Here is a 10,000-nt window from a genome sequence, read left to right on the forward strand (position 1 = left end):
TGGTGGCCGATGCAGTAACGTCCCTGCTTGGTAATCACCAGACTGGGGTTCGAGTCCCACTCAAACTCGTTAGTTTCTGTGGTCGCTCCTATCTCACCATCCTTAAGAGCTAATGATGGTGGTTTGGGGAGGAGTCTATAGGTCTGTCTGCTGAGTCATCAACAGCCATTGTCTGACTCTCCTTGATACTAGCTTGGGTGGAGATGGGGTTTGGGCGCTGATCATATGTATATATGGTCAGTCTCTACGGCATCGTCCTGCTTGATAAGACAATGTCACTGTCTCTTGCCTCTGCCATTCATGAACGGCCTTTAAACCTTTTAACTGTTGACCAAATGGGAGATTAGTAATGCAGATTCCCTACAACTGGATTTTCTCTTATTTTTTTTTTTCAGTGATCAAACGTTGTGACGTGGACCATGACCCATTTGGCACATTATGCAAATCACGCGTGATCTCTTCAATAGTCAGATGTGATCAGAACGTCTTGTTGGAAATTGGAATTTTTGCTTCCTAGACCAAAATATTTTTTATGACCTCGTGCTGTTGAATATATCATGTTCAATGTTCCTGATGAAACTAGATAAGATGGTTGTTGTACATATCTTTTTATTTTAATAGAATTGATATCATGAAAGTATTATTAGTTTCTTGAACGCTGTTCAGAAGATTTCTAACATTTGGAAGTGAGGGTTAATTTTGAGTAAAGTTGCTATATTATTTTGTGTGTATGTGTGTGTGTGTGTGTGTGTAGGTGAAAGGACGTCGTGGCTTTACTGGCTGCCTTTGGAAACTGCATATTTAGTCATAGTAGTTTTCATGACTGATGTGTATGAAGTTGGGGCTCAAGTTTGCTAGGGCCGTGACTTGCTCTTCGGTTGCCACCCACTATCCCACTCAGCTGTAAATTAGCTTCAGTATCCGCTAGGGCCAAGTGAAAGTTTGACTTTAATTTTATGTTTGGATTTATGCTTATGCTTATGCACTTAAACCTTTATCTCTTTCGGGGATGACAGGACTAACTATGATGATCACCTGAGAGAGAGAGAGAGAGAGAGAGAGAGAGAGAGAGAGAGAGAGAGAGAGAGAGAGAGAGAGAGAGAGAGATAGCTATTAAATCGCCAATCCTTTGAGCCCAAGAATTATTACACATTCTTATCCTTCCCATATTGTTTAAGGCATCCCATTTCTACATATAAAACCGCTGGAAACTTTTGTAGCCAAGTGAGAGAGTCACATTTATCTTTTGCACAGCAGATGATCGCTAGAAATCCGGGCCTATTTGCTGTACCTATTTGGGCCAGCTCGCTTTATACATGGGTCGTATTTTACTTTCTACATACTTCGGCGCATTTTGAATGACTTAGCTGACATTTAAGCCCTTCGTTCGCAGTGATTGTTCGCACATTCTTTCTTTAAAGGTTTAAAGGCCGCTCATGAATGGCAAAGGCAACAGACAGTGACTTTGTCCTATCAAGCAGGACAATGCCTTAGAGACTAACCATATATACATATGATCAGCGCCCAAGCCCTCTCTCCACCCAAGATGTGCAAGTTTTGTCTTTCTTAGTTTATTTATTTGTTTGTGAGTTTACACAAAAACTAATGTACCGATTTTGACCAAACGTGGTAGTCATGCTGGGTATGACCCAAGGATGATTCTGTAACATTTTGGATAAAGTACATCTAAGTACAAGTACGCAGTAGTAGTTTGAAAGTAATCACAATGTTAAGTAAATCGCAAATATTTTGTTAGTTTATTTTTTGTTTGTGAACAATATTGCACAAAAACTACAGAACCAATTTCAACGAAACTTTGTAGACAAATGGGGTATAACCCAAGGACAGATCCATTAGATTTTGAAGAAAATACATCAAAATACAAGTACACAGTGGAGTTAAGAGCAAAATAAGACTCTTTGGTGTGGCGAAGGCATGCTCTCGACTGAGTGCCCTTCTAGTTGAAACTCTTGATGAGATGATCTTGATCAGCTAAGGTGTCTGGTTTTCAGAGTTGATTGTCTAATAGTTTTATAACAACTCTAAAGGTTTAAAGGCCACTCATGAATAGCAGAGGCAAGGGACAGTGACATTGCCCTATCGAGCTAGACAATGCCCTGAGACTGACCATATATACACGTGATCAGTGCCCAAGCCCTCTCTCCACCCAAGCTAGGACCAAGGAGGGCCAGGCAATGGCTGCTGATGACTCAGCAGATAGACCTATAGGCTCCCCCAAACCCCATATCCTTAGCTCACAAGGATGGTGAGGTTGCAGTGACCAAAGAAACAAGCTCACAAGGATGGTGAGGTTGGAGCGACCAAAGAAACAAACGAGTTTGAGCGGGACTCAAACCCCTGTCTGGTGTTTACCTGTCAGGGACGTTACCACATCAGCCACCTCAACCCTAAATGGTAATATTCGTGCAGGGGAAATTTCGATATATTCCTGAATCATATTTGGGCTAGTAAATTAGGAAATATCTTGTAAGAATCAAAGACCTGGATGTAAGGCATTTGGTTACTTGTATTTGTAAGGTGAATACCTCTATGCTCATGAAAGCACCAAGACGTAAGGAAACAATGATACTCCCAGGGTAATTCCTTGTAACCGGACTACATCTACGTCATATGTGGACACGTGACTCTCCATGACGTCAGTAAGATAATTGTGCACATGTTTTGTCTCCGGTGCTCTTAATTACATGCTGGTCTTTTTTTTTTTTTTTTTTTTTTTTTTTTTTTTTTTTTTTTTTGAATCTGTAAAGTTTGGTGAAACTATTTGATTTGTAAATCTTATTTTTCCATTGCTTTTTTTTTAACCTTGTTTCAAGTGAAAATGTGGATTTGATTGTATTTTAGTTTTTGTAAATTTCGGTGTTCGGTAAACTCATTTTAAAATGTCTTGGATTAGTTTTTAATTCTTTTTTTATGACAGTTAGGATCTTATTATTTATGACTCGCTTTCTTTTTTCATCTCACTCAGTAATTGCACATAGTTTTTTTTTTTTAACTTTACTATTCTTCTACAATTTTGAATATGGAATATCGAAATTGTCAGCAAAAGAGTACCATTATGGGAAAAAAAATTCCAAGGACCGTCCTCCCCCATTCATCCTTTTTATTTATTTATTTATATATTTTTTTTTAAGTGATAAGTCGACAAATCATAAAAAAATAATATCTTTGCTAATAGTAATAGTAATAATCTACAAGATTTGTGCTTACACACAGATTATATCTAATTAAAGAAAGACTGCTTTATTTGTTAGCTTTTGTATAAAATTCCAACTTTCGTGGTACATTGCCGAAAGAGGCCTTTATTATTATAGTTAAAATGTAAAAAACCGAGCTACAACCTTAGTTGGAAAAGCAGGATGCTATAACCCCAAGGACTCTAACAGGGACAAATATCCCAGTGAGAAAAGGTAATAAGGAAATAATAAACTATATGAAAAGTAATGAATATAGAATATAAAATATCACAAGATTAGCAACAACATTTATAGAACTGTCTTACAAAGACTTTGAAGAGAGAATCATATCAGTTCTGATTCTTACAGGTTTAAAGGTCACTCGTGAATGGCAGAGGCAAGGGACCACATTGCCCTATCAAGCAGGACAATGCCCTAGAGACTGACCACATTACATTTGATCAGCGCCCCTGTCCCCTCTCCACCCAAGCTAGGACCAAGGAGGGCCAGGCAATGGCTGCTGATGACTCAGCAGATAGACCTATAGGCTCCCACAAACCCCCCATCCTTAGCTCACAAGGATGGTGATTTTGCAGCGATCAAATGAACTAACGAGTTTGAGCTTGACTCGAACGCCAGTCTGGCATTCATCAGTCAGGGACGTTACCACATCGGCCACCACAACCCTTGAAATGAGTTCGTTCGTTCGTACAGGCTGTCCGGCATTTTCGGCTGAATGGCGTTACATAGGTTTCGTGGAAGGGGATACTTGAAGCATTATAGAAGGTTCGCTGATGTTGGACCAATTTATTTAATGAATTACAGTTCTCTGTTAAATATATATATATATATATATATATATATATATATATATATATATATATATATATATGTTTATTTACATATACAGTATATGTATATATATATATATATATATATATATATATATATATATATATATATATATATATATATATATATATATATATATGTATATGTATTATAGCCACGAAAGGAAAAATGAAAAAGACTTGATTGCCGTATTTATATGGTTTAATTAAAACCCATAAAACAGGATATCCAATCAGACCAATTATCAGTGCTACAGGTTCTATTAACTATAAATTATCCAAATATTTAGTCAAATTACTTTCCCCGATCTTAGGATCTATTTCAACCTCTCATATAAAAAATTCTGTTGATCTTTGCGAAAAATTACAAAACGTTAATCTTACGTCTAGACATAGATTAGTAAGTTTTGATGTAACTTCATTGTTTATAGCCCAGCGGCATAGTAAGAAATATGAAACCAATTGTTCAAATTGTTCTAAAAGCACCAAAATTGGCACACATGTGGATTAATACATTCTGAACAATTTTGGATATGGAGGCATTCAAGATTCTCCCCGTAGCACATTTGGCGGCCATTTTTCAAAATGGCCGCTATTTACCGTTAGCGTCATTGAATATGTGCCATAATTTGTCTTTTTGTGGATGCTAAAGGTGATAAGTGTGCTAGAGGTGATAAGTATTGTACAATTACACATACTTCTGTGCTTACCAAATAATTTGGCTACCATTTCACAAGAAAATGAATTTTACTTTGCAGCGGCAGCGTTGGTGGCAGTGACGGCGGCTGCAGTAATAGTATAGTGTTGATAGTCATGGTGCTTGTAGTAGTAACTTGTGGTAACATGGTGGTGTTTTGTGTCTTTGCAGGTGAGGCAGCAGCAGCACCACCTGACATCAGAGACGCGTTGTTCCAGACTGCAGCCATGGCAAAGAAGTTCCAACTGGTCGATACTTTTGAGCAACGTACTCCCACAACACCTCCTGAGACAAACTGGAAGCTGTGTCTTGTATGTCAAGAGGAGACAACAGAGTCACTTGTCTGCCCAGTACTGTCTAAACGCCGAGACCCTGGGAGTGGATACACGACAATGGCTGCAAACTTGGTCAAATTTGATGAACTCGGAGAACTGCCAAGAACTGTTCAGTTACAGAGACTAGATGAAGGACAAGGTGTTGAGGCGACAATGGTTGCCCACCAGGCCAAGTACCATAAAACATGTATGCTCAAATACAATAACACAATGCTACGAAGAGCAGAGAAGAGACGCATCGCAAGCAGCTCAGCATTTGATAGTACTGACAATGTCCAGGCCAAGCGCGCCAGAACACACTCTTCAGAAGCCACTACCAGCGGCACCTCCTGCTTTTTCTGTGGAAAGTCTGGCACAGAGACCCTACATGAAGTAACAACCTTCCAGGTGGACACACGCGTACGGAAGTGTGCAGCGCAAGTTGGGGACAATGAACTCATAGCCAGGCTCAGCATGGGTGATATGGTGGCTCTGGAGGCCAAGTACCATTCCAAGTGTTTGTTGGCTCTTTACTATCGTGCAAAGACCACTGTAGAAGCCGAGCAGAAAACTGACCATGAAGGTGTAATGTCAAGAATCGTACTGGCTGAACTGGTCCTGTATATCGAGGAAACCCACCTAGAAGAGGGCACCACCCCAGTCTTCAGACTCGCAGAACTTGTAAAGCTATACACAACAAGAATGGAACAGCTCGGGGTTGTTTTGTGCCAGAAAGTTAATAGCACAAGGCTGAAAGAGCGCCTGTTAGCCCAGATACCAGGCCTGAGATCCCACAGCAAAGGCCGAGATGTTTTACTAGCGTTTGATGAAGACATTGGTGAAGCGCTAGGCAAAGCCTGTGAGCAAGACTGTGACACTGAGGCAGTTCACCTTGCGCGTGCTGCACAGATAGTTCGTCGATATATGTTTGAAGACACTTACCAATTCCGTGGATCATTCCCGGGCGGCTGTCAGGAGGACTCTGTGCCAAACGTACTAGTTGCAATGGTAAATATGGTGCTGGATGGCCCCACCATCAAAAATCAAAGCCATTCCTCTTCAACACAAGCAGCTCTTTCCATTGCGCAGCTTCTCAAGTTCAACAGTGTCAAGCAAAGTCGGAAGCAGGGAGCAACCAAGACACAGGAGCCTCCAGCTGTCAGACACAGTACGTCTCAAGAAACTCCTCTTCCAACTTATGTTGGGCTGATGCTGTATGCTGAAACACGCAAGAGAGGACTTGTGGACAAGCTCTTCTCTCTGGGCCTAAGCATCTCATATGACAGAGTCCTACGTCTTTCTGCCCAGATGGGAAACAGCGTGTGTCAGCTGTACCGCATAGAGGAAGTGGTCTGCCCGCCTACCCTGCGTAGCAATGTGTTCACAACTGCGGCTGTGGACAACATTGACCACAACCCAAGTGCCACCACAGCCAAGAATTCATTCCATGGAACAGGAATCTCGCTTTTTCAACACCCAACGTGTGCAGATGAGGGAGTGGATCGTAGCATTGCTCTCACTGGGCGTGATACTGGATCAAAGACGGTTGAGCCTCTACCAGATGGTTGCCGGACCGGAGGTTGCTAGAGTGATTGTGGAATTTGACGACTTCAATCTGCATCCACACGATCAAGAGGAGACACGTCACCACGAAGAGACACCAAGTGTGCAGAACACTTTTGCCAGAGATGTGCGCTCACTCGTGGCCGTCATTGAAGAGCTGGGCAACCCTTTCGAGGAGGACAGTCAGGACTTGCTGGTGCTCGACACAAAGGAGATCGCAGACCCTGCAGTCATAGAAACAGTCCGTAACGCCAAGCAGATTGGCCAAGACCAGTTTGAAGCATTCTCAAAGGAATGCATCGTGGACAGAACCAAGTCCATTGAGGTGGCAATCCACCGGAACAAGCTACCACTGTTTGCGACCAAGAGAGGACCCAATATACCCAAAGGAAAAGAACAGGTCAAATCTCTGAAGAATGATGTTGCGCTCTTCGCACGATTATATATCGGCTGCCAGACCCGTGATGGGAATCTAGAAGAGTTCTTCAGGCATGAAAATCAGCAATGCCCTCCAGCTTTATCTGACGGAGGGAGACTGTACCTAGGGAGCAAGAGTGACTTGCTGGTGTGCCTTGAAGGCCATGCTGAGCCTCAGTTTGAAGCTCCTACTGTCACTGCTGTTGTCCTCGATGGAGCAGTAATCGTACAGATGTTGAAGCCGGGTACTGCCAACACGTTCGAGGAATATGCACAGCAAGTGTTCATCCCATACGTTGTACAACGTTTCCAACATGTATCACGTCTTGACCTTGTGTGGGACAGCTACAGAGCAGATTCCCTGAAGGCATCAACCAGAGAACAGCGTGGAAAGGGAGTACGTCGGCGTGTTGTCGACTCAGCAGTCATACCAGGAAATTGGCAAAGTTTCCTGCGAGTTGATAGCAACAAAGTGGAGCTCTTCAGCTACCTCTCCACCATGCTTGCAGAGTCCTTTCAAGAAGAAGGCAAGGAACTGGTCGTCACTGATGGGGAGCAGGTGATCTGTGTTCCACAGCAAGAGGATGTCAACTCACTCGCACCATGCAACCAAGAAGAGGCAGACACCCGCATGATGCTACATGTAGCACATGCTGCACAACATGGTCACCACCAGATACAGGTTCGAACAGTAGACAGTGACGTCGTGGTCCTAGCAGTGATGGTAGTCCAGAAACTACCAGCTGGAGACGAACTCTGGGTAGCCTTTGGGACAGGCAAGAACTACCGCTACATTGCAGCCCATGAAATAGCTTCCTCCCTTGGTCCAGAGAAGGCATGTGCTCTTCCAATGTTTCATGCCATCACAGGGTGTGATACTGTGTCAGCCTTCGTCGGACATGGGAAGAAATCTGCCTGGGCAACATGGAACACGCTGCCAGAACTCACTGATGCCCTGCTGAGTCTGGCAAATGCACCCACAAGCATCCAAGAGGATACAATGCATGTCATCGAGAGGTTTGTCATACTCCTGTATGACCGCACAAGCAAATGCAAGGACGTCAACAAGGCGAGAAAGCAGCTCTTTGCAAAGACGAACTCTGTTCAGAACATCCCGCCAACCTACGCTGCTCTGGAGCAGCATGTGAAGAGATCTGCCCTTCAGGGTGGTCATGTCTGGGGCCAGGCATTGGTACCAACGCCCGTGCTCCCTCCACCAACAGACTGGGGCTGGCATCGGAGTGATGATGGGCTCTACACACCACTCTGGACCACACTCCCTGAGGCATCCAAGGCCTGCTGTGAGCTGGTGTCTTGCGGATGCAAGAAAGGCTGCAAAAACCGCTGCAAGTGCAAGAACGCTTCACTGCAATGCACTGGTCTATGTTTCTGTGAAGGCGAATGCCAGTAGATTGGGACAGAAAACTTGCTAACCAACATTATGATCTGTAGACATTCATAATTCTGGTGACCAGATTTGAAAAGTTCGGAATCATAATTAACATAGTGTGGCAAAATCTACGTTATTGTATTACATGTATGTACTGCAGGATTACACAAGTACTGTGCCTAGAGACTGGGCTTTTGGTCGACTATATAACTACAATCTGACCATACTGTAAACTTCCCGTACTCTGTGTATTATTTTGACTAGCAATTTTGCCAGCAATTTGAAATAAAAAAGCAACTTGAGCAATTAAAGTGTGTTCCTGAAATCAGGTACTGGTTATTAGAGGTATTATGTCATTGAGTATTGAAATCTTCATCAAATGTCCACTTTTTCCACAAAATGGCGGCCAGTTTGGGGGCCATTTTTGAGAAGATTCATCTAAATATCTGTTAAACATTTATTGATGTTAATTCTGATGTAAAAAAAGGGAATTTTGGCCCATCTAGCACCAAACTAACGACACATAATGAAGTCTATGTAATGACGCTAATGTTAAATGGCGGCCATTTTGAACAATGGCCGCCATATCTTCCTAAGGGCTAATCTTGAATGCCTCCATATCCAAAAATGTTTAGAATATATTAATCTACATGTGTGCCAATTTTGGTGCTTTTAGACCAATTTGAACAATTGGTCTGCTATGCCGCTGTACTATTACCAAAGTGCCGGTTGATGACTTATTGGATTTCCTGTCGGGTATTTTAGATGCTTATGATTTACCTTTATCAACCCCTACTATTATTGAGCTCATTTGTTTGTGCATTAAAAAGTGTAAATTTAGTTTTAATGGAGATTTCTATGAACAGGTTTTTGGTATGGCTATGGGTAATCCTTTGTCTCCACTTTTATCCAACATATATATGGAATTTTTTGAATCTAGATTAATCCCTTCAGTGTGGTCTTCCCAAATTGTGTGGTATCGATATGTTGATGATGTTCTAGGTATTTTAGAAGAAAATTTTAATCTTGAGGGCTTTGTTTCAATCATTAATTCATTAGTACCATCAATAAAATTCACTATAGAAAATGAAGAAAATAACCGTATCCCATTTTTAGACGTTTTAATAGTTAGAGAAACAGATAAATTTAAGTTTTCCATATATAGAAAGCCTACGAATAATTTTTCATATGTACATTTTTACTCCGGTCACTCTAAAAATATTAAGCATTCAGTTTTTTCCTCCATGTACCTTAGGGCATTGAGAATTTGTAGCCCAGATTACATTGAGGAGGAGTTCACTAAAATAGAAAAAATTGCTACAGACCTTTGTTATCCTAAATATTTCTTAGAAAAATGTATGAATAAGGCTAAGAAAACATTTTATAGTGTCCAACTAGAGAGAAAGGAAACAATTAATAATATGCTTTGTTTGCCATTTCATGTTTGTTTTCTAGATGTTATACCCCTTTTGAAAAAACTAGATATTGCTGTAGTGTTTAAATATAATTGTACTTTAAAAAACATGTTAATTAAGAATAGTTCTGGAAATGATAATAATGTAATATATAGCATT

Source organism: Palaemon carinicauda, chromosome 7 (genome assembly GCF_036898095.1).
Source record: "Palaemon carinicauda isolate YSFRI2023 chromosome 7, ASM3689809v2, whole genome shotgun sequence".
Taxonomy (NCBI): domain Eukaryota; kingdom Metazoa; phylum Arthropoda; class Malacostraca; order Decapoda; family Palaemonidae; genus Palaemon; species Palaemon carinicauda.